Genomic DNA, 26,810 nt, shown 5'->3' on the forward strand with positions numbered 1-26,810 from the left:
AGGCTTCCAGGGTGCATACACAGGAATCACTGAGGGCTGTCCCTCCTCCTAATCCTAGGGGGAGCGTTTGCTACTGTTGTTCAGGAGGATTGAAACTAATGTGGCAGGGGGATAGGAACAAGTGCAGAGAGACAGAGGGGTGCAAAATGAGAGTAGAAGCAAAAAGTAGTAAGGTGAAAAGTATAAGTGGCAGGCAGTCAAATCCAGGGCAAAAATCAAAAAGGGCCACTTTTCAACATAATTGTATAAGGGCTAAGAGTGTTGTAAAAACAAGCCTGAAGGCTTTGTGTGCCAATGCAAGGAACATTCGTAATAAGGTGGATGAATTGAATGTGCAGATAGTTATTAATGAATATGATATAGTTGGGATCACAGAGACATGGCTCCAGGGTGACCAAGGATGGGAGCTCAACATCCAGGGATATTCAACATTAAGGCGGGATAGACAGGAAAGAAAAGGAGGTGGGGTAGCGTTGCTGGTTAGAGAAGAGATTAACGCAATAGAAAGGAAGGACATTAGCCTGGAGGATTTGGAATCGATATGGGTAAAGCTGCGTAACACTAAGGGGCATAAAACGCTGGTGGGAGTTGTGTACAGGCCACCTAACAGTAGTAGTGAAGTTGGGGATGGCATTAAACAGGAAATTAGAAATGCGTGCAAAAAAGAAGGAGCAGTTGTAATGTGTGACTTCAATCTACATATAGATTGGGTGAACCAAATTGGTAAGGGTGCAGAGGAAGAGGTTTTCTTAGAATGTGTGCGGGATGGTTTTCTGAACCAACATGTCGAGGAACCAACTAGAGAACAGGCCATTCTAGACTGGGTATTGAGCAATGAGGAAGGGTTAATTAGCAATCTTGTCATGTGAGGCCCCTTGTGTAAGAGAAACCATAATATGGTGGAATACTTCATTAAGATGGAGAGTGATATAGTTAATTCAGAACCAAATGTTCTGAACTTAAAGAAGGGCAACTTTGAAGATATGAGATGTGAATTAGCTAAGACAGACTGGCAAATGATATTTAAAGGGTTGACAGTGGATAGAAACATAGAAAATAGGTGCAGGAGTAGGCCATTCGGCCCTTCGAGCCTGCATCGCCATTCAGTATGATCATGGCTGATCATCCAACTCAGAACCCTGTACCTGCTTTCTCTCCATACCCCCAATCCCTTTAGCCACAAGGGCCATATCCAAATATAGCCAATGAACTGGCCTCAACTGTTTCCTGTAGCAGAGAATTCCACAGATTCTCCACTCTCTGTGTGAAGAAGTTTTTCCTCATCTCGGTCCGAAAAGTCTTCCCCTTTAACCTTAAACTGTGACCCCTCGTTCTGGACTTCTCCAACATCGGAAACAATCTTCCTGCATCTAGTCTGTCCAATCCCTTTAGAATTGTAATCGTTTCAATAAGATCCCCCATCAATCTTCAAAATTCCAGTGAGTATAAGCCTAGTCGATCCAGTCTTTCTTCATATGAAAGTCCTGTCATCCCAGGAATCAATCTGGTGAACCTTCTTTGTACTCCCTCTCTGGCAAGAATGACTTTCCTCAGATTAGGGGACCAAAACTGCACACAATACTCTAGGTGCGGTCTCACCAAGGCCTTGTACAACTGCAGTAGAACCTCCCTGCTCCTGTACTCAAATCCTTTTGCTATGAATGCCAGCATACCTTTCGCCTTTTTCACCACCTGCTGTACCTGCATGCCTCCCTTCAATGACTGGTGTACAATGACACCCAGGTCTCGTTGCACCTCCCCTTTTCCTAATCGGCCACCGTTCAGATAATAATCTGTTTTCCTGTTCTTGCAACCAAAATGGATAACCTCATATTTATCCATATTAAATTGCATCTGCCATGAATTTGCCCACTCACCTAACCTATCCAAGTCACCCTCCATCCTCTTAGCATCCTCCTCATAGCTAACACCGTCGCCCAGCTTCGTGTCATCCGCAAACTTGGAGATGCTGCATTTAATTCCCTGGTCTAAATCATTTTTTTATATAACAAATAAAGCATTTATTAAACACTGAAAAACAAACTCCCAAAAGTAGACAAACCGCTAACGTAACTGGAAATCAGCTGCTGTGCGGCAGCATAAACAGTTCTTAAAACGATGTTGCAAAAACAGTTCTTCAAAGTAGTACTGCAAAAGTTCAAAATGCTTACAGTCCATTAATGGAGAGACTTTTTAGACAATTTCAATTCTCTTTCACGTCGTGTTGTTGTGGTACCCAGTCGAACTATACTTTTCCCGGAGAATTTACGAAGATGAAAATGAAACGGCTTAAAGGCACTGACCTTTCCTTTATAAAACTGTGCCCAATCCTCTCTGCTATATTTCGCAGGGATTAACATGGGGACAGCCAACGAATTCTTTCTGAATGTGGATCAAACAAGGTCGAACCTGTTTCACCGTCGAAGTCGACTTTTCTTGATCTTTTAGCTCCCGAACTCCGATCTTCACTCTCCACTGATTTTTAAATGGCAGTATTATAAAGCTGTCGATGACCTTTTAAACTTTAGGCATTAATTAAAACTCCACCTTTCAACCAAAAAACGAGATAACAATTCCTTCTCTATTGTCAAATGGTTTCTTTGATGCTTATTAAATTTCTTAGAAAAGTAAGCTACTGGATGATCAACCTCATCACTCTCATTACTTTGCATTAATACTGCTCCTGCAGCCTCATCACTAGCATCTACAGCTAATGAAAAAGGTTTTTCAAAGTCAGGTGCCTTTAGCACAGGCTGTTGACATATCATAGTTTTCAATTTTTCAAATGCTTCTTTTTTAAAAATATTTATTTATTAATTTTTAGAAAATTACAAAGAATAAATGTGATGATAAATAGTGAGAAAAATAATATTAACCCTCCCCCCTCCCCCCTTAAACCTTATCTAAAGAGAGAAAAAAAAAGAGAAAGTTTGCCTGGATATCGGAGGATCCCCACATGCTCCATGGAGTTCAAAATAATTTTAATATTTATTTTTACTTTCCCCAATTACTTTATAATTTTATCTTCAAAGGACCTATATATTTAATCCTATCTTTTGTAGGTATGGGAGCCAAATTTTCAAAAATATATCATATTCATTTCTTAGATTGTATGTAATTTTTTCAAGTGGAATACAACTATGTATTTCATTAATTCAACAATCCATAGTTAAATATAAATCAGATTTCCAAGTAACTGCGATAACTTTTTTGGCTACTGCCAATGCAATTTTTATAAATTTTTTCTGATACTTATTCAATTTAAGTTTCGGTATGTCCCTTCAATGTCTCCTAATAAAAATAATACTGGACTATGTGGGAGTTGTACTCCAGTAATTTGTTCCAATAAAAGTCTTAGATTTATCCAAAATGGTTGAATTTTAAAACAAGACCAAGTAGAATGTAAAAAAGTACCAATTTCTTGATTACATCGAAAATATTGGTCAGACATATTTGAATTTAACCTATTTATTTTTTGTGGTGTTATATATAATTGATGTAAAAAATTATATTGTATTAATCTAAGTCGAACATTTATTGTATTTCTCATACTATCAGAACATAATCTTGACCAGTTTTTTCCATCAATTTTAACATTCAAATCAAATTCCCATTTTTGTCTTGATTTATGAATTCCTGATTTAATTGTCTGTTTTTGAATCAAATTATACATACAAGATGTAATTTTTTTAATTTTACCTTTTCGAATTAATATTTCTATTTCACTAGATTTTGGCATCAACGTTGTTTGACCCAGCTTTTCTCGTAAATAAGCCTTTAATTGAAAATAACAGAACAGAGTGTTATTTGATATTTTATATCTATTTTTTAATTGATCAAACAACATCAATATACCTCCTTCAAAACAATCACCTATATATTTAATCCCATTTTGGAACCAATTATGTAAAAGTTTATTATCTATTCTAAAAGGAATAAGCCTATTTTGAATTAAAGTTCTTTTTGCTAATAAAGATTTCTTTATCTCATCGTCCATAGTTACCTTATTCCATAAATCAATCAAGTGTCTTAATATAGGAGATTCTTTTTTTCCCGTATCCATTTAGATTCCCATTTACATATATAATCTTCTGGTATATTTTCTCCTATCTTATCTAATTCTATTCTAATCCATGCCGGTTTTTCTTCATCAAAAAAAGACGCAATAAATCTAAGTTGATTTGCTTTATAATAATTCTTAAAATTTGGAAGTTGTAACCCTCCTAAATCAAATTTACATGTCAATTTTTCCAATGATATTCTTGACATCTTTCCTTTCCAAAGAAATTTCCTTACATATTTATTCAGTTCTTGAAAAAACTTCTGAGGTAATTGTATTGGTAAAGTTTGAAATAAATATTGCAATCTAGGAAATATATTCATTTTTACAGCATTAACTCTACCTATTAATGTTATTGGTAACATCATCCATTTATCAAGATCCTCTTTTTTTTAATAATGGCAAATAATTTTGTTTATATAAATTTTTTACATTATTATCAACTCTAATACCTAAATATTTTATCCCGTTTATTGACCATCGAAATTGAGTTACTAATCGACATTGATTATAATTTCCTTTGGTAAGGGGTAAAATTTCACTCCTTTCAGATTTTCGGAGAAGGACTTCTGAGAATCGGAGGAAGAGTGAGGTGGAAGCCATTTTGAATTTTACCGGTTTTCATCTGAGTTGAGAGAGGCGGGACTGCGCAGGCGTGTGACGTCAGGCAGTGAAGTGCGGGAGATTTAAAAGGAACATAGCCCGATACAGCGGGCAGCGTCGTTGCGGGCAGTGGAGTGAGCCGGGAGTAGAGTGGAGGCCTAAGGGCTTTGGCTCAACGGGCTTCGGCAGAACCGGGCGAGGCGAGGAAGACCGGAGCTGCAGAGCTCTCACAGCTAGTTGCTTGGTAAGTATTGGTAAGTAGTCCTGCTTCCTTTTACACTTATGACTTTAAAAGTATTGTTAAATAGTGTGATAGTTAGCTGTATTGGGGCAAAGGGTTCTTGCATAACTAATACTAGTACATTAAATTAACTATATAGCATGGAGCAGGTGATGTGTTACTGTTGCGAGATGTGGGAACCGGTGGACCCCATTGAGGGACACGGCGACTACATTTGCAGCAAGTGTTTGTTGCTCGAGGAAATCCAGCTTCATATTGATGAGCTGCAGTCCGAGCTTCAGACACTGCGACACATCAGGGAGGGGGAGAGTTACCTGGACTCTGTGTACCAGGAGATAGCCACACCTAATAGATTAACTAATGTAGATTGCAGTCAAGCACAGGATGGTGTGGCTATGAGTGAGGCAAGTAGGGGAATCCAGGAGGTAGGGCTGGAAGAGATGCAGGCCTTGCTCTTGTCCAACAGATTCGAGGCTTTAACTCCCTGTGAGGGCAGGAGCGGGGACTGTGGGGAGGATGAGCAACCTGCCCATAGCACCATGGAGTGGGGGGCCATTCCAGAGGGGGGAGTCAATAGAAATGTTGTAGTAATAGGGGACAGTATCGTCAGGGGGATAGATAGGGTTCTCTGCAACCGAGAGCGAGAGTCCCGAAGGCTATGTTGCCAGCCTGGAGCCAGGGTTTAGGACATCTCTTCTGGGCTGGAGAGAAACTTGCAGTGGGAGGGGGAGGATCCAGTTGGCTTAATACACATCGGTACCAATGACATAGATAGGACAAGGAAGAAGGTTCTGTTACAGGAATATGAGCAGCTAGGGGTCAAATTAAAAAACAGAACCTCAGGGGTAATAATCTCTGGATTACTACCTGAGCCACCAGCAAATTTGGCTAGGTTAAATAAAATTAGGGAGTTAAATGCGTGGCTCAAAGACTGGTGTGGGAGAAGTGGGTTTTGCTTCTTGGGACACTGGCACCAGTACTGGGACAGGAGAGAACTGTTCCGGAGGGACGGGCTTCACCTGAACCAGGCTGGGATTAGTGTCCTGGTGAATCATATAACTAGGGCTGCAGAGAGGTCTTTAAACTAACTAGTGGGGGGGGGGGGAGGATTCTAGAGAGCAAATAATTAAAAAGACAATGGAGAAGGTAATAGATGTAGGTAAAAGTGGAGGAATAAAAAGACAGAGTGTGTCAGGAGGGGAAAGAATGTACGGAGATAAGTGTAAAGTTGTACAAAAGGAAAAGGTAGGAAATAAGTGTCAAACATATTTGAAAGTCCTTTATTTGAATGCACGTAGTATTAGGAATAAAATTGATGAGTTGACAGTACAAATAATTATGTATGGTTATGATATTGTGGCAATTACGGAAACATGGCTGCAGGGTGACCAGGACTGGGAATTAAACATACAACGGTATTCGACAATTAGGAGAGACAGGCAAGAAGGAAAAGGAGGTGGGGTGGCTATGTTAATAAAGCAAGAAATCACTGCAATAAAGCGAAATGATATTGGCTCAAAGGATCAGGATAACGAAACAATTTGGGTAGAAATAAGAAATAGTAAAGGGAAAAGAGCAGTGGTGGGAGTAGTCTATAGGCCTCCAAACAGCTGTAACTCAGTTGGTCGGAGCATAAATCAGGAAATAGTTGGGGCTTGTAATAAGGGAACAGCTATAATTATGGGGGATTTTATCTTTCATATTGACTGGACTAATCAAGTGGGCCACAGCAGCCTTGAAGAAGAGTTTATTGAGTGTATTCAGGATGGGTTCCTTGAACAATACGTTACTGAGCCGACAAGGGGGCAAGCAGTCTTAGATCTGATCCTGTGTAATGAGACAGGACTAATAAAAAAATGTCCTAGTAAAGGATCCTCTTGGAATGAGTGACCATAGCATGGTCGAATTCCATATTCAATTAGAGGATGAGAGGGTTGGATCTCAAACAAGCGTACTGAGCTTAAATAAAGGAGACAATGATGGTATGAGAGCGGAATTGCTTAAGATGGATTGGGAAAATAGATTAAAGGGTAGATCGGTACTTGATCAGTGGTGTATATTTAAGGAGTTATTTTACAACTATCAAGAAAAATATATTCCACTGAAGAAAAAAGTGTGTAAAAGAAAAAATAGTTATCCGTGGCTAAGTAAAGAAATAAAGCAAAGTATACAACTAAAAAGAAAGTTATATAAGGTGGCTAAAGTTTGCATATACGCTTCAGTTTGCATATAAGGAGAAGGTGGGAGTGGAGGATGCTATCACGTATTTGTTGCACAAATCCCTCTCTCACCTAGATGGGGTCAGTTGTGCTGTGAGGATTACATTCCTGGACTTCTCTAGTGACTTTAACACCATCCAGCCCAAGATCTTAAAGCACAAACTAACGGAGATGGGAGTAGACTCTCACATGGTGGATTGGATAGTGGACTACTTGACAGAGAGACCTCAGTATGTGCGGTTGGGAGACTGTAGGTCTGACACGGTGGTCAGTAGCACGGGAGCGCCACAGAGAACCGTACTCTCTCCGGTCCTGTTCACCCTGTACACATCAGACTTCCAATATAACTCGGAGTCCTGCCATGTGCAGAAGTTCGCTGATGACACGGCCATAGTGGGGTGTGTCAGGAATGGACAGGAGGAGGAGTATAGGAAACTGATACAGGACTTTGTGATATGGTGCAACTCAAACTACCTGCGTCTCAATATCACCAAGACCAAGGAGATGGTGGTGGACTTTAGGAGATCTAGGCCTCATATGGAGCCAGTGATCATTAATGGAGAATGTGTGGAGCAGGTTAAGGCCTACAAGTATCTGGGAGTACAGTTAGACGAAAAGCTAGACTAGACTGCCAACACAGATGCCTTGTGCAGGAAGGCACAGAGTCGACTGTACTTCCTTAGAAGGTTGGCGTCATTCAATGTCTGCAGTGAGATGCTGAAGATGTTCTATAGGTCAGTTGTTGAGAGCGCCCTCTTCTTTGTGGTGGCGTGTTGGGGAGGAAGCATTAAGAAGAAGGACGCCTCACATCTGAATAAGCTGGTTAAGAAGGCGGGCTCTGTCGTGGGCAAAGTACTGGAGAGTTTAACATCGGTAGCTGAGCGAAGGGCGCTGAGTAGGCTACGGTCAATTATGGAAAACCCTGAACATCCTCTGCATAGTACCATCCAGAGACAGAGAAGCAGTTTCAGCGACAGGTTACTATTGATGCAATGCTCCTCAGACAGGATGAAGAGGTCAATACTCCCCAATGCCATTAGGCTTTACAATTCAACTGCCAGGACTTAAGAACTTTTTTATTAATGCTTTTTGGAGTAGTGATTTAGATGCATATCATATTATTACTGAGTTAAGTATGTATGTAATTAGTTTTTCTTTGCTACAACAAGTGTATGGGACATTGGAAAAAATGTTGAATTTCCCCATGGGGATGAATAAAGTATCTATCTATCTACCTATCTATCTAAATCTAGTGGGAAGATTGAAGATCGAGAAGCTTTTAAAGATCAGCAGCAAATAACAAAAAGATTGATTAAGAAGGGGAAGATAGATTATGAAAGTAAATTGGCGATAAACATAAAAGCAGATAGTAAGAGTTTTTATAGTTACATAAAAAGAAAAATGCTGGCTAAAGTAAATGTTGGTCCCCTAGAAGATGAGACCGGGAAATTAATGGTAGGGGACATGGAGATGGTGGAAACGCTGAACAAATATTTTGTATCAGTTTTTACAGTAGAGGACACTCAAATTATCCCAACACTCGATAAACAGGGGGCTCGAAGGGGAGAGAAGCTAACTATGATTCAAATCACCAAGGAAATGGTACTTGATAAATTAATGGGACTGAAGGTGGATAAATCCCCTGGACCAGATGGCTTGCATCCTAGGGTCTTAAGGGAAGTGGCGTTCGGGATTGTGGATGCATTAGTGATAATTTTTCAAAACTTGCTGGACTCGGCAATGGCCCGGCAGATTGGAAAAATGCTAATGTAACTCTTTTATTTAAAAAGGGCAATAGTCAGAAGGCTGGGAATTATAGGCCAGTTAGCCTAACATCTGTGGTTGGCAAAATGTTGGAATCAATAATTAAGGAAACAGTAACAAGGCATTTGGATAAACATAGCTTAATAGGACAAAGTCAGCATGGCTTTACAAAAGGGAAGTCATGTTTGACAAATTTGTTGGAGTTCTTTGAGGACATAACATATAGGGTAGATAAAGGGGAACCAGTGGATGTGGTGTATTTGGACTTCCAAAAGGCATTTGACAAGTTGCCACACCAAAGATTATTACTTAAAGTAAAAAATCATGGGATTGGGGATAATACTCTGGCATGGGTGGAGGATTGGCTTTCTAACAGAAAACAGAGAGTTGGGATAAATGGTTTATTCTCAGACTGGCAGTTGGTGACTAGTGGTGTTCCGCAGGGGTCGGTGTTGGAACCCCAACTCTTTACAATCTATATTAATGATTTGGAGAAAGGGACTAAGTGCAACGTATCAAAGTTTGCTGATGACACAAAGATGGGAGGGAGTGTAATGAGTGCGGAGGACATTGAAACCCTGCAGGGGGACATAGATAGGCTGAGTGATTGGGCAGACATTTGGCAGATGAAATATAATACTGACAAGTGTGAGGTCTTGCACTTTGGCAGGAAAAATAATAGAGCAAGTTATTATCTAAATGGAGAGAAACTGGAAAGTGCTTCTGTGCAAAGGGATCTGGGGGTCTTGGTGCAGGAAACACAAAAAGTTAGTATGCAAGTGCAGCAGGTGGTCAAGAAGGCCAATGGAATGCTGGCTTTTATTGCTAGTGGGATGGAGTATAAGAACAGGGAGGTCTTACTGCAGTTGTACCGGGTATTGGTGAGACGACACCTGGAGTACTGCGTGCAGTTCTGGTGTCCATATTTAAGAAAGGACATACTGGCTCTCGAGGCAGTGCAGAGAAGGTTCACTAGGTTAATTCCGGGGATGGGTGGGTTGATGTATGATGAGAGGTTAAGTAGATTGGGACTCTACTCATTGGAGTTCCGAAGAATGAGAGGCGATCTTATTGAAACATATAAGATTGTGAAGGGGCTTGATGTGGGGAGAATGTTCCCAATGATGGGTGAAACTAGGACTAGGGAGCATAATCTTAAAATAAGGGGATGCCGTTCCAGGACTGAGATGCGGAGAAATTTCTTCACTCAGAGGGTAGTGGGGCTGTGGAATTTACTGCCCCAGAGAGCTGTGGAAGCTACTACACTCAATAAATTCAAAACGGAGATAGACATTTTCCTGGATAAAAATGGCATTAGGGGATATGGTGAGCGAGCAGGTAAGTGGACATGAGGCTAGGTTTAGATCAGCCATGTGATCTCTTGGACCAGTTTTCGATAGCCTGGATGGGTCGGAGAGGAATTTTCCAGATTTTTTCTCCTCAATTGGCAACTTGTTTTTTTTTCCCCGGGTGATCACATGGGTTTGGGCGGGATGAATAATAAAATAAAATGGGCGGCATGGTGCCCTGTTGATTGGCACTGTTGCCTTGTGGGATTCGGTGAAAACTAGAGTTAAGATTGGATCAGCCATGATCTTGTTGAATGGCGGAGCAGGCTTGAGGGGCTGATTGGCCTACTCCTGCTCCTATCTCTTACGTTCTTATGTACTTTATACCCTGATACTTTCCCATATTCTTCCAATCTAAAAGATAATCTTTGCAAAGATTGCAATGGGTTTGTTAAATAAATCAAAACATCATCAGCAAATAAATTAATCTTATATTCTTCTTGATTAACTCTAAAGCCCCCAATGTCTGAATCTGTTCTAATTAATTCAGCTAATGGTTCTATTGCCAATACAAATAAAGCAGGTGATAATGGGCAGCCTCGTCCTGTTGACCTCGTTAAGCAAAATGGTGTTGAAATCTGACCATTTGTAGCTACTTTAGCTTGAGGATTAGTATTTAAGGTTTTAATCCATTGTATAAAAGATTTTTCTAACTCATATTTTTCCAATACCTTAAATAAAAAATCCCATTCCAATCTATCAAATGCTTTTTCTGCATCCAAAGCAACTGCCACACTCATTTCCTCTCTTTTTTGTGCCAAATGAATTATACAAAGTAACCGGGTTATATTATCCATTGATTGTCTGTTTTTAATAGAACCTGTTTGATCCATATGTATTAATTTTGGTAAATATTTAGATATTCCATTAGATAAAATTTTTGCGATTATTTTATAATCTGTATTCAACAAAGAAATAGGCCTATATGATGTTGGTTTTAAAGGATCCCTATCTTTTTTTGGCAATACAGTTATGATCGCTGTTAAAAAAGATTGTGGGAGTTTATGCATTCTTTCCACTTGGTATATTAATTCCATAAAAGGAGGAATTAATAAATCTTTAAATTTTTTATAAAATTCAGGAGGAAAACCATCTTCTCCTGGAGATTTATTACTCTGAAGTGATCCTAAAGCTTCTTCAACCTCTTTTAATATAAAGGGCCTATCTAATCATTTCTGTTCTTCCAAATTTAATTTTGGAAGGGTTATTTGTGATAAAAAATTATCTATCTCAGCAATCTTATTTTGTGATTCTGATTGATATAGTTCAGTAAAATTTTTTTTTAAAGTTTCATTAATTTCTAAAGGTTTATAAGTAATCTTATTTACACTTGTTCTAATTGCATTTATTGTTTTAGAAGCCTGTTCTGTTTTCAACTGCCAAGCAAGAATTTTATGTGATCTTTCACCTAATTTGTAATATTTCTGTTTAGTTCTCATAATTACTTTTTCTGTACGATATGTCTGGAGTGTATTATATTGTAGTTTTTTATTAACAAGTTGTCTTCGTTTTTCTTCTGTCATATATCTCCTCATCTAAATCATTAATATATATTGTAAACAACTGATGTGCCAGCACTGAGCCTTGCGGTACCCTACTAGTCACTGCCTGCCATTCAGAAAAGGTCCCGTTTACTCCCACTCTTTGCTTCCTGTCTGCCAACCAATTCTCTATTCACATCAATACCATACCCCCAATACCATGTGTTTAAGTTTACACACTAATCTCCTGTGTGGGACCTTGTCAATAGCCTTTTGAAAATCTAAATATACCACATCTACTGGCTCTCCCCTATCCACTCTACTAGTTACATCTTCAAAAAATTCTATAAGATTTGTTACGTATTCAGGCAACAATAAATATATATGAGTTAGGCAAGGGTTTTTATAACAAATAACACGTTTATTAAACACTGAAAACAAACCCCCCAAAAGTAAACAAACATTAGCTTAACCGGAATTCAGCTGCTGTGCGGCAGATTCACAGTTCTTAATAGCGTTGCAGTTCAAACAGTTCTTAAAGCGGTATTGAAAAAAAACAGTTCTTTAAAGCGGTATGCCGAAAGTTCAAAAGCTCACAGTCCATTTAAAAGGAGAGACTTTTTAAGGCGATTTAAATTCTCTTCCACGTCGTTGTCCTTCTATCCCCGGCGTCGAACTTTCCCACGAAGAATTTTATGAAATATAATGGCTTAAAGGCACTGACCTTCCTTCCACACTATTCTCAATCTCCCGCTATCCCAGTGGAGATTAACACGAGAAAAGTCAACAAAATCATTCCGAATGAGGATCACACAAGGTCGAACTTTCCACTGTCGAAAATCGATTCTCCTCGATCTTTATCTTCCAAATTCTTATCTTCACTCTCCACCAGCAAAGAAACCGCTGGCAATGACCTTTTAAACTTTAGGCATTAGATAAAACTTCATTTTTCAACTAAACTGCGTCATCACATTAAATCACGCAGTGACATGAAGTCATCTTGGCAAATCCAGCCACAAACTGCCCCACCTGACAGGGTGGGTCTTCCTTTTATACCCTGTAAAAAAAACCTGCCACATGACCTCTACTGGCGGGAAAATGACATCACTCCACCATCACAAGACCATTACCTCAAGTCCAGTATAACTTCAACCCCAGTCACGTGACAAGGGTACCACTGTCACGTGTCACGGGTACGTAACACCTCCCTCCAAAAAAATACATTTTTGGTCTTACAAGAACAAAAATTTTAACAATTACTTACAAGAAAAACAAATGTATAAATTAAATAACATACACAATATACAATACAGTAGGAGTGTTACAATTAAAAAAACCACTCCAAAAAAAAATTCCATTGTACATTCAACATCGAGATAGACAATCTGCAACCACATTATCTTTACCTTTAACGTGAGTTATCACAATATTGTACTCTTGTAACATCAAACCCCAATTTAATAATCTTCTGTTTTTGTTTTTCATCTTACTCAGAAAAACTAACGGATTATGTTCAGTGTAAACAATAAGTGGTTTTTGAGTTGTACCAACATATACCTCAAAATATTCCAAAGCTAAAACAAGAGATAACAATTCTTTCTCTATTGTTGAATAGTTTCTTTGATACTTATTAAATTTCTTAGAAAAGTATGCTACTGGATGATCAACCTCATCACCCTCATTCCTTTGCATCAATACTGCTCCCGCAGCCTCATCACTAGCATCTACAGCTAATGAAAAAGGTTTTCCAAAGTCAGGTGCCTTAAGCACAGGTTGTTGACATATCATTGTTTTCAATTTTTCAAATGCTTCCTGACAAGGCACTGTCCACACAAACTTCACATTCTTCTGCAGAAGGTTAGTTAATGGAAGGGCAACATTAGCAAAATTCTTACAAAATTTTCGATAATATCCTACCATTCCCAAAAATCTTCTGAGAGTTTTTTTTCCCGTCGGAGTGGGAATCTCTAAAATTGCCTGAACTTTTGCCTGAACAGGAGCTACCTTACCTTGACCTACAAAATAACCAAGGTAAGTCACAGTGGCATGTGCAAATTCACTCTTGGCTAAATTAATAGTCAAGTTAGCTTTTGAAAGCTTTTCAAACAATTTCTCCACCGCAATTATGTGTGCTTCCCAAGTATAATTTCCTGTCACTAAATCATCAATATAAGCATCAGTATGTTTCAATCCCTGAATCACAGAATTAATCATCCTCTGGAAAGTACCTGGGGCATTCTTCATCCCAAATGGAAGAACATTATACTCATATAACCCAGATGGAGTTACAAATGCAGAAATCTCTCTACCTCTGTCCGTTAATGGAACACACCAATACCCTTTCAATAAATCAATCTTTGTAAGGAACTTTGCTTTTCCAACCTTATCTACACAATCATCTACTCTAGGAATTGGATATGCATCTGTTTTCGTTACAGCATTCACCTTCCTATAGTCCATACAAAACCTAATACTACCATCAGGTTTTGGCACCATAACACATGGCGAACTCCAATTCGAGTTAGAATGTCTAATAATATCATTCTCTAACATGTATTCAATTTCTTTCTCAGCAAGTTCACATTTTCCCATGTTCATCCTATATGGATGTTGTTTAATAGGTTTGGCATCTCCAACATCTACATCATGTGAAGCTATAGTAGTCCTTCTCGGAACATCTGGAAACAAATCCTTATACTTAAAAATCAATTCCTTCATCTGATGTTTCCGCTCTAGCTGTAAATGTGCTAATTTCTCATCCATATTTTCCAGAATGGTCGAATTAGGTAACCTAACAGAAACAATGTTAGATTTAGAATGAAAGTCAGATGAACCATCTATCATGTTCCCAGTTAAATCAAACTCATTCTCACTAACCACAACAGTCACAGTATCAGATTGTTTCCCAAAATATGGTTTAATCATATTTATGTGGCAAAGTTGTGTTGACCTTCTACGATCTGGAGTTTTTATTACGTAATCCACATCATTGATTCTAGACACAATTTCATAAGGACCATGAAATCTAGCTTGTAAAGGATTTGTCTGCACTGGGAAAAGAACCAACACCTTATCTCCAGGCTTAAACATCCTCATCCTAGCTTCTTTATCATACCAAGTTTTCATTTTCTCCTGAGCCAACTTTAAATTTTCCTTGGCTAAGCTACAAGCTTTATGTAACCTGTCCTTAAATTTCAAAACATAGTCCAACAAATTAGTGTGTACCTCCTTACTAATCCACTGTTCTTTCAATAAAGCTAAAGGTCCTCTAACTCTATGCCCAAACACAAGTTCAAATGGACTAAAACCTAAAGATTCCTGTACCGATTCCCTTACTGCAAATAAAAGTAATTTATACTCTCATCCCAGTCACTTTCATTTTCCATACAATATGTCCTAATCATATTCTTGAGGGTAGAATGAAACCTCTCCAAGGCACCTTGCGATTCTGGATGGTATGCAGACGAAGTGATTTGCTTAGCTCCCAATTTCTAAACTATCTGTTGAAACAATCCAGACATAAAATTACTGCCTTGATCAGTTTGTATTTCCTTAGGCAATCCAAAATAAGTAAAGAATTTTATAAGAGCCTTCGTCACAGTTTTAGCTTTTATATTCCTAAGTGGTACTGCCTCTGGAAACCTAGACGAAGTGCACATGATAGTCAACAAATACTGATAACCAGTTTTTGTCTTTGGTAATGGACCAACACAATCTACAATAACTTTAGAAAACGGTTCACCGAATGCTGGAATAGGTTGTAATGGAGCTACTGGTGTAACCTGATTTGGTTTACCCACAATTTGACAAGTATGGCACGTCTTACAAAACATCGCCACATCTTTTCTTAGACCAGGCCAGTAAAAATGTTTTAAAATCTTGTCCACTGTTTTCCTTACCCCTTGATGTCCACCTAAAGGCACACTATGAGTTAAAGTCAAAATCTCATTCCGATAAACTTTAGGAACAACCACCTGATAAACAACATTCCATTCCTTACTTGCAGGAATTGTAGGCGACCTCCACTTCCTCATCAACACTCCTTTTTCCAAGTAATATCCTACTGACACCTTCTCAATTTCACTACCTAGTAAAGCTTGTTCCCTTAATTTTATAATCTCAGGATATCTATTCTGCTCTGCTATCATCTCCTTCCGAGACAGAGATAAATCTTCATAGTCAGACTTACTCCCAGAATCTTGTTCAAACAACGAAGGTAAGAAAGTCTCTGACACATCCTCAAAACTCGAATCCTGAGTTGAACAGTCATGAGTAACAACCTCATTCTGCACATCAATTTTTTTAGCCATAGCTCTAGTCACAACACAGGAAGAATCTGTGTTAGAATTCATCTCTGGTTCCTCTGACTCCATTGTCAAATGCACTTCAGGAAAAACTTCTCCACCTGCCAAGTCATTACCTAACAAGAAAGAAATACCCTTCACAGGTAAGCTATGCTGTAATCCTACTTTAACAAATCCTGTAACTACCCTGACTTTAAATTTACTTTATGTAAATGTACAGGCATAAAAGCACTTCCAACACCTCTTATGTAATTCACCTCACCAGTATCACTCTCTTCATTAAACTTCAAAATATTGTCTAACATCAGTGATTGAGAAGCTCCAGTATCCCTAAGGATTTTTATTGGCACCAGAGTAGATCCTTCTTTCAAGGATCTTCAGTTATAAAATGATCATATCCCTTTCTAACTTGGTCAGACTCTAACAAATCCTCATTTGTGTTTACCAAACCCTGTAACTTTACAGGTGCTTCAGTATGTTGCACACAAGCATCTGGAACTGCTTCCTTCTCTTTCTTTTTCAATTTGAAACAGTTAGCTATTACATGGCCAGGCTTCTTACAATAGTTACAAATAAGACCAAACTGTCTTTCCTTCACAGGTTTTCCTTCCTCCTTACCTCTCTCATTAACCTCTGATTTAATTTCTGATTTACCTTGAGTCTCCATATTATTTTTCCTCTTAAAAATTCTACCCTGAGGAAATTTATTCTTATGGATTAAAACATACTCATCAGCTAATCTAGCACAGTCCTGCAATTTATCAGTATCCCTCTCATTTAAGTAGGTCCTTACTTCAACAGGAATGCTTTTTTTAAATTCCTCCATTAAAATCAGCTCTCTCAATGTATCATAGTCCCCATTTACATTTTTAGAAGAAACCCATCTCTCAAAACACATAGCTTTATCATAGGCAAATTCCACATAAGTCTTTTCCACAGACTTTTTCAAACTCCTGAATCTTTCCCTATAATCTTCTGGGACTAATTCGTACGCTTTGAGAATATTTGTTTTCACAATATCATAATCTAATGCTTGCGCAGCAGTTAAAGCTGTGTAAACTTGCTGTGCTTTGGCTTTTATTACACTCTGTAACAACACTGACCATTTATCTTTCGGCCAGTCTGATATCCGAGCAATAGTTTCAAAATGTTGAAAATATCTTTCCACTTCTGTTTCACTAAACGGAGGGACCAATTTAATTTCTTGGCTAGCAACAAACGGTTTTTTAGAATCAGAAGACTGATTCCCAGACCTTAAATTCGCCATTGCATATTCAAACTCTCTCTCTTTCTGTTCAGCTTCCAATTTATAAAGCTCCAATTCTGCTTTACTTTGATCCAACTTCATTTGTTCAATTTGCAACTGTATCTCCAGATTACTTATTGGAAACGATTCTAAAATCGATTCATCAAAATCACCCGAAGCCACAAAGTGTGATGCGATTTTTCTCTGTATTACAACCTTTGATGTAGTCTTCAAAATACTTTTAAGTTGCAATCTATTAGCAATCTCAGATACTTCAGTTTTTTTCGCCTTCGCTAACAAATCCGTGGCTGGCAAATCCAGAAACTCATCAATATTCATCGTTGCCGAATACCACTCACAAGCCAATCAAACAACAGAATCGAGCATTCCCCGTTACCAAAACACCGATTCAAAAGTTAACAAGCATTTAAACTCAAACGATCCAATCCCGGACGCAGCCCCCATATTTATGTTACGTATTCAGGCAACAATAAATATATATGAGTTAGGCAAGGGTTTTTATAACAAATAACACGTTTATTAAACACTGAAAACAAAACCCCCAAAAGTAAACAAACATTAGCTTAACCGGAATTCAGCTGCTGTGCGGCAGATTCACAGTTCTTAATAGCGTTGCAGTTCAAACAGTTCTTAAAGCGGTATTGAAAAAAAAATAGTTCTTTAAAGCGGTATGCCGAAAGTTCAAAAGCTCACAGTCCATTTAAAAGGAGAGACTTTTTAAGGCGATTTAAATTCTCTTCCACGTCGTTGTCCTTCTATCCCCGGCGTCGAACTTTCCCACGAAGAATTTTATGAAATATAACGGCTTAAAGGCACTGACCTTCCTTCCACACTATTCTCAATCTCCCGCTATCCCAGCGGAGATTAACACGAGAACAGTCAACAAAATCCTTCCGAATGAGGATCACACAAGGTCGAACTTTCCACCGTCGAAAATCGATTCTCCTCGATCTTTATCTTCCAAATTCTTATCTTCACTCTCCACCAGCAAAGAAATCGCTGGCAATGACCTTTTAAACTTTAGGCATTAGATAAAACTTCATTTTTCAACTAAACTGCGTCATCACATTAAATCACGCAGTGACATGAAGTCATCTTGGCAAATCTAGCCACGAACTGCCCCACCTGACAGGGTGGGTCTTCCTTTTATACCCTGTAAAAAAAAACCTGACACATGACCTCTACTGGCGGGAAAATGACATCACTCCACCATTACCTCAAGTCCAGTATAACTTCAACCCCAGTCACGTGACAAGGGTACCACTGTCACGTCTCACGGGTACTTAACAGATTCGTCAGACAAGACTTTCCTTTCACAAATCCATGCTGACTTTGTCCGATGATTTCACCTCTTTCCAAATGTGCTGTTATCAAATCTTTGATAACCAACTCCAGCATTTTCCCCACAACTGACATCAGACTAACCGGTCTATAATACCCCAGTTTCTCTCTCCCTCATTTTTTAAAAAGTGGGGTTACATTAGCCACCCTCCAATCCTCAGGAACCAATCCAGAATCTAAGGAGTTTTGAAAAATTATCACTAATCTGAGGCCACAAACCAGGCACGCCCGGGATCCTCTTCAGTTTGCGTATAAGGAGAAGGTGGGAGTGGAGGATGCTATCACGTATTTGCTGCACAAATCCCTCTCTCACCTAGATGGGGTCAGTGGTGCTGTGAGGATTACATTCCTGGACTTCTCTAGTGCCTTTAACACCATCCAGCCCAAGATCTTAAGGCACAAACTAACGGAGATGGGAGTAGACTCTCACATGGTGGATTGGATAGTGGTCTACTAGACAGATAGACCTCAGTATGTGCGGTTGGGAGACTGTAGGTCTGACACGGTGGTCAGCAGCATAGGAGCGCCGCAGGGGACCGTGCTCTCTCCGGTCCTGTTCACCCTGTACACATCAGACTTCCAATACAACTCGGAGTCCTGCCATGTGCAGAAGTTCGCTGATGACACGGCCATAGTGGGGTGTGTCAGGAATGGACAGGAGGAGGAGTATAGGAAACTGATACAGGACTTTGTGTTATGGTGCAACTCAAACTACCTGCGTCTCAATATCACCAAGACCAAGGAGATGGTGGTGGACTTTAGGAGATATAGGCCTCATATGGAGCCAGTGATCATTAATGGAGAATGTGTGGAGCAGGTTAAGACCTACAAGTATCTGGGAGTACAGTTAGACGAGAAGCTAGACTGGACTGCCAACTGGAGTGCCTTGTGCAGGAAGGCACAGAGTCGACTGTACTTCCTTAGAAGGTTGGCGTCATTCAATGTCTGTAGTGAGATGCTGAAGATGTTCTATAGGTCAGTTGTGGAGAGCACCCTCTTCTTTGTGGTGGCGTGTTGGGGAGGCAGCATTAAGAAGAGGGACGCCTCACGTCTTAATAAGCTGGTAAGGAAGGCGGGCTCTGTCGTGGGCAAAGTACTGGAGAGTATAACATCGGTAGCTGAGCGAAGGGCGCTGAGTAGGCTACGGTCAATTATGGAAAACCCTGAACATCCTCTACATAGCACCATCCAGAGACAGAGAAGCAGTTTCAGCGACAGGTTGCTATCGATGCAATGCTCCTCAGACAGGATGAAGAGGTCAATACTCCCCAATGCCATTAGGCTTTACAATTCAACCGCCAGGAGTAAGATATGTTAAAGTGCCGGGGTTGATTGTATTTAATGTATTTAAGTAAACTACTTAAGAACTTTTCAAAAGCTATTATTAATGCTTTTTGAGAGAGTGATCTAGATGCATATCATATTTTTACTGAGTTAAGTATTGTATGTAATTAGTTTTGCTACAACAAGTGTATGGGACATTGGAAAAAAATGTTGAATTTCCCCATGGGGATGAATAAAGTATCTATCTATCTATCTATCTATCTATCTATCTATCTATCTATCTATCTATCTATCTATCTATCTATCTATCTATCTATCTATCTATCTATCTATCTATCAATCTATCTATCTATCTATCTATCTATCTATCTATCTATCTATCTATCTATCTATCTATCTATCTATCTATTTATCTAATGCATCCACTATTTCTTGGGCTACACTGGGATGCAGACTATTTGGCCCTGTGGATTTAATTGCCTTTAATCCCTTCAATTTACCTAACACCACTTCCCTACTAACATGTATTTACCTCAATTCCTCCATCTCACTAGACCCTCGGTCCCTTACTATTTCCGGAGGATTATTTAAGTCCTCCTTAAACAGAACCAAAGCAGTTATTCAATTTGTCTGCCATGTCTTTGATCAATTCACCTGTTTCTGACTGTAAAGGTCCTTATATTTGTCTTGACCAATCTTTTTCTATTCCCATATCTGTAAAAGCTTTTACAGTCAGTTTTTATGTTCCCTGCCAGCTTTCTCTCATAATCTTTATTCCCTTTCCTAATTAAGCCCTTTGAACTCCTCTGCTGGTCTCTGAATTTCTCCCAGTCCTCAGGTGTGCCGCTTTTTTTGCTAATTTATATGTTTCTTCTTTGGACTTGATACTATCCCTAATTTCCCTTGTCAGCCACGGGTGCACTACCTTCCCTGGTTTATTCTTTTGCCAAACTGGGATGAACAATTTTTGTAGTTCATCCATGTGATCTATAAGTGCTTGCCATTGCAAATCCACCGTCAACCCTTTAAGTATCATTTGCCAGTCTATCTTAGCTAATTCACATCTCATACCTTCAAAGTTACCCTTCTTTAAGTTCAGAACCTTTGTTTCTGAATTAACTATGTCACTCTCCATCTTAATGAAGAATTCCACCATATTATGGTCACTCTTACCCAAGGGGCCTCGCACGACAAGATTGCTAACTAACCCTTCCTCATTGCTCAATACCCAATGTAGAATGGCCTGCTCTCTGGTTAGTTCCTCAACATTCCTATGCAATGGCAAGTATTTTAAGATTGCATGGATGAACTACAACAAGTGTTCACCCCAGTTTGGCAAAAGAATAAACCAGGAAAGGTAGTGCACCCGTGTCTGACAAGGGAAATTAGGGATAGTATCAAGTCAAAAGAAGAAACATACAAATTAGCCAGAATAAGTGGCACAACTGAGGACTGGGAGAAATTCAGAGTCCAGCAGAGGAGGACAATGGGATTAATTAGGAAAGGGAAAAAAGATTATGAGAGAAAGCTGGCAGGGAACATAAAAACTGACTGTAAAAGCTTTTATAGATAAGTGAAAAGAAAAAAATTGGTTAAGACAAATATAGGTCACTTACAGTTAGAAACAGGTGAATTGATCATAGGGAACAAGGACATGGCAGACCAATTGAATAACGACTGTCTTCACTAAGGAGGACATAAATAATCTTCCGGAAATAGTAGAGGACCGAGGGTCTAGTGAGATGGAGGAACTGAGGGTATTACATGTTAGTAGGGAAGTGGTGTTAGGTAAATTGAAGGGATGAAAGGCAGATAAATCCCCAGGGCCAGATGGTCTGCATCCCAGAGTAGCCCAAGAAATAGTGGATGCATTAGTGATAATTTTTCAAAACTCCTTAGATTCTGGATTAGTTCCTGAGGATTGGAGGGTGGCTAATGTAACCTCACTTTTTTTAAAAAGGAGGGATTGAGAAACCGGGGAATTATAGACTGGTTAGCCTGACATCGGTGGTGGGGAAAATGCTAGAGTTGGTTGTGAAAGATGTGATAACAGCACATTTGGAAAGAGGTGAAATAATCGGACAACATCAGCATGGATTTGTGAAAGGAAAATCATGTCTGGCGAATCTTACAGAATCTTTTGAGGATGTAACTAGTAGAATGGATAGGGGAGAACAAGTGGATGTGGTATATTTGGATTTTCAAAAGGCTTTTGTCAAGGTCCCACACAGGAGATTAGTGTGCAAACTTAAAGCACACGGTATTGGGGGTATGGTATTGATGTGGATAGAGAATTGGTTGGCAAACAGGAAGCAAAGAGTGGGAGTAAACAGGACCTTTTCAGATTGGCAGGCAGTCACCAGTGGGGTACCGCAAGGCTCAGTGCTGGGAACCCAGTTGTTTACAATATATATTAATGATTTAGACGAGGGAATTAAATGCAGTGTCTCCAAGTTTGCGGATGACACGAAGCTGGGCGGCAGTGTTAGCTGTGAGGAAGCTAAGAGGATGCAGGGTGACTTGGATAGGTTAGGTGAGTAGGCAAATTCATGGCAGATGCAATTTAATGTGGATAAATGTAAGGTTATTCACTTTGGTTGCAAGAACAGGAAAACAGATTATTATTTGAATGGCCGATTAGGAAAAGGGGAGGTGCAACGAGACCTGGCTGTCATTGTATACCAGTCATTGAAAGTGGGCATGCAGGTACAGCAGGCAGTGAAAAAAGCAAATGGTATGTTGGCATTCGTAGCAAGAGGATTTGAGTACAGGAGCATGGTGGTTCTACTGCTGTTGTACAAGGCCGTGGTGAGGCCACAGCTGGCGTACTGTTTGCAGTTTTGGTTCCCTAATCTGAGGAAAGACATTCTTGCCATAGAGGGAGTACAAAGAAGGTTCAACAGATTAATTCCTGGGATGGCAGGACTTTCATATGAAGAAAGACTGGATCGACTAGGCTTATACTCGCTGGAATTTAGAAGATTGAGGGGGGATCTTATTGAAACGTATAAAATTCTAAAGGGATTGGACAGGCTAGATGCAGGAAGATTGTTTCCGATGCTGGGGGAGTCCAGAACGAGGGGTCACAGTTTAAGGATAAAGGCGAAGCCTTTTAGGACCAAGATGAGGAAAAACTTCTTCACACACAGAGTGGTGAACCTGTGGAATTCTCTGCCACAGGAAACAGTTGAGGCCGGTTCATTGGCTATATTTAAGAGGGAGTTAGATATGGCCCTTGTGGCTAAAGGGATCGGGGGTATGGAGAGAAAGCAGGTACAGAGTTCTGAGTTGGATGATCAGCCATGATCATACTGAATGGCGGTGCAGGCTTGAAGGGCCTAATGGCCTACTCCTGCACCTATTTTCTATGTTTCTATGTGTGGAAAATTAAAATCTCCCACAATCACAACATTGTGCTTACTACAAATATCTGCTATCTCCTTACAAATTTGCTCCTCCAATTCTCGCTCCCAATTAGGTGGTTTATAATACACCCCTATAAGTGTTACTATACCTTCCCCATTCCTCAATTCCACCCAAATAGGCTCCCTAAATGAGCCCTGTACTCTATCCTGTCAAAGCACCGCTGTAATATTTTCTCGGACAAGCATTGCAATACCTTCCCCTCTTGCCCTTCTGATTCTATCACACCAGAAGCAACGAAATCCAGGAATATTTAGTTGCCAATCACACCCCTCCTGCAACCATGTTTCACTAATAGATGCAACATCATATTTCCAGTTATCAATCCATACTCTAAGCTCATCCACCTTTCTTACAATGCTCCTAGCATTAAAATAGATGCATTCAAGAAACTTTCCACCTCTTCTTCTCTGTTTATCCCTAATGGTGCAAACAACTTTATTATCTATTTTTTTCCCTTCTCCCCTACATCTTCGGTCTGCGTGCTCCTACATCAGGGAGGAAGTTCCAATCAGCTCTGTGTTAAATGTTTAACCATCACGGTGACTGAAGGCAGCTGCAGATTCATGAGGGACTGTTACTGTCAGATTCTGCAGTTCTTGCGGCTGCTCATCGCACCCAGGACTGAACCCTGGTCACTGAGCCTTGGAGGAGTCTGTTCTGCTGATGTTAGTCTTAAACTAGACTGGCATTTAATATTGTGGATCTGTGAACGATAAATCAGTTCTGTATCAAATCCCGTGTCTCAGGTACTTACTGTCTCTACCACACTCACAATGTACACTAGAAAGGCCACTCAGCCCATCTGGTTCCTGCCCATGTTTCTGTTCCATATCCGTATATCAAAATCTATCCCTGCCATTCCCCTCTCACTCTCCCGGAGATGACAGGTTGCAACTAGTCACCACTCCGTGGGATAGGAGATTTCCTGTGAATTTCATGGAAACATATAAATGCACAACACATTACAGATGCTTTGTCCCACTTTGCTGTGCGGCCCATGTATCTTACTCTAGAAGCTGCTTAGAATTACTCTACCACATAGCCACCTATTTTCCTAAGCTCCATGTACCTATCTGAGAGTCTCTCAAAAGACCCTACTGTATCCGCCTCTACCAACGTCGCTGGCAATTCATTCCACACACACACCACTCTTTGCTTAAAAAAGTTAGCTCTGACATCTCCTCTGTACCTACTTCCAAGCAGCTTAAACCTATTCCCCCTCGTGTTAGCCGTTTCAGCCCTGGGAAAAAGCCTCTGGCAATCCACACGACCAATGCCTCTCATCATCTTATACACCTGTATGATGTTCTGCAGGGTGAATAAGACGATGAGCTCACTGTGGTTTTGACGTTCTCTCTCTCTCTCTCTCTCTCTCTCTCTCTCTCTCTCTCTCTCTCTCTCTCTCTCTCTCTCTCTCTCTCTCTCTCTCTCTCTCTCTCTCTCTCTCCCCTCCCCTCCCCTCCCCCCCCTTGTTTTTGACGTGACAGCCCCGCCTCACTCAGGCACTTAAAGCGACACTCACAGTAAGCGAACCTGCGGTCTCGTAACACAATGCACCTCTAAAGTCTGACAGCAGACCAGCGAGTGAAACTTCGATGGTGCAGAATCAGAAACCAAAGTGTTGCCAGCCTGAGTCAGGGCTTTGGGGCTCCAGAGAGAGATGGGGTCCAGAGTTTACCAGGAGGAGGAGGAATCAGACCAGCAGGATGTGGCTACAAAAGAAAGGTCAGAAACATTTGTAAACTGGTTGACCGAAAAAAAGGTGGTTAATTTCACGCAGCAAATGTGGAGAGGAATAAAAAGACAATATTTAGGCCGAGCCCCTTCTGCATGCCTAGCCTGTATACACTGCTTCTTAGTTGCTCTCTGAATTGCAGAGTTCCTCCAGCGTTTTGTGTGTGTGTGTCTGTATTTCCAGCAACTGCAGAATCTCCTGTGTTTTATATCTGCATTTTACTTTGGCATTAGATACACGTTGATATTGAGTATATGGCTTATGGGAGCCGCTTTCTGCGTTAAAACGGCTGCAAATTTTTTTCTATACACACGAAAAGAATGAGGTATGGACATTGAACCGGTGCTTGCGGAAATGGTTAATGGCACCGTGATTACCCATAGGGCCATGCGTTAAGAATTTTGCTGGTGCTGAAGTGCCGATGAAATGCGCCGGCGTCAGGCTGAGGACGTCCCCAAGTATCACGCATGCGCGCAGTACACAGAAGGCCTTGAAAATGTCAGGTGCTGGTAAGAACGATTCTCCGTGTTTTTATCTTAAACACTGAATTCACAACAATTCCTGTGAAATCCGGACACCGTGGCCAACAATCCCGGGACAGTCCTGCTCTCGTCCCTGTCTCTCAGCACCACGATCCGTACACGGGCCCTGGGGAGCTTCCGGCTGCAGAGTGAATGGGAACCGATGGATCTTTCAGACAGAGCTGAGCTCCAGCTATAATAAAGGCAAGGATTAGGAACTGAGAGAAAGGGAACAAAATCTTTTACATCACCAGTTGAGAAAATCACCTTTGTTCTACCTCCAATCACTAATAAGAGAAAATCTGAAGATGCTGGAAATCCAAGCAACACACTCACAAAATGCCGGCGAAATTCAGCATTAGTACTCTTTTCCATAGATGCTGCCTGGCCTGCTGAGTTTCTCCAGCATTTTGTGTCTGTTGCTTGTTCTACCTCCTCTTGTTCTGGACTTTTCTACCCGTGAGAGCATGTTTTGACCCATTCTCTCTGAGTACATAATGATATCAAACACCTTTGCCCTGGGCAGCAAATAGCTTTCACATTACACATGTGCCAGACTCCAGTGAGACAGACTACTGCCCTTCCCTTCATATTCATTGGAATTGCCATCACTGAGTTCACCACTGTCAGTCATTGGGGGAGGCTTCAGGGGAATATAGAAACTGGTGATACTTGTGTGTATTCTGGTGTTGCAAAAGTTGCTGGAGAATTTGCAAGTGGGAAGAAGTGAAGTGATATTTGGAAATCTGACATTTTAAAGCATAACTTAACAAGTAAACCACATATGGACAATATGCAAAAACCTTGGTGAGAAAATCCTTCATTACTCATTACAGGCCAGCTACATAGGTTGTGTGAGTGTGCAGATGAACTGGATCGAACCCAGAGGAGATCAAAGTTCCTGTTGACAGTGATTTGCTCACTGTGAAAATGAATACCTCTCTATAAAAAAATCACTGTGCACATCTTGTCACTGGGTAAAAAAAAATGCACAGTGCAAGACTTATGTACACACTGGTTATTACAAATTAGAGGGGGTATTGGAGGGAAGATGGGGAGACCTGTAGTGTCCCTGATGCCCTCACTTACAAGAAATGCATCCAGCTGCAGCTTGTAACCCTGCACTTTAAGGAGTTGGAACTTGAAACACATATGGGGATTGATGGTCATTCCAGATACCAGCACTCTGCCCAGTCAGGAGATGATTTCTCTTCC

The 26,810-nt window shown here is 40.2% G+C and overlaps 2 protein-coding genes across 11 annotated transcripts in view; one reads left to right on the forward strand and one right to left on the reverse strand.

Moving 5' to 3' along the window:
* LOC140722873 (uncharacterized) overlaps positions 1-26,810 on the reverse strand; it is a 103,048-nt gene that overhangs the window by 46,618 nt on the left and 29,620 nt on the right. The gene's annotated exons all lie outside the window — the stretch shown is intronic.
* Positions 1-26,810, forward strand: part of LOC140722898 (uncharacterized) — a 53,392-nt gene that overhangs the window by 10,858 nt on the left and 15,724 nt on the right. For 2 of the 10 annotated variants that reach the window (XM_073037531.1, XM_073037535.1), the window contains exon 4: positions 4,612-4,907. The exons of 4 other annotated variants lie outside the window; for them this stretch is intronic. The gene's annotated coding sequence lies outside the window, so the exon portion shown is untranslated. 4 more of the 10 variants (XR_012097764.1, XM_073037532.1, XM_073037533.1 and 1 more) reach the window with 4 other exon arrangements.

This window comes from Hemitrygon akajei, unplaced genomic scaffold (genome assembly GCF_048418815.1).
Source record: "Hemitrygon akajei unplaced genomic scaffold, sHemAka1.3 Scf000092, whole genome shotgun sequence".
NCBI classification, from domain to species: domain Eukaryota; kingdom Metazoa; phylum Chordata; class Chondrichthyes; order Myliobatiformes; family Dasyatidae; genus Hemitrygon; species Hemitrygon akajei.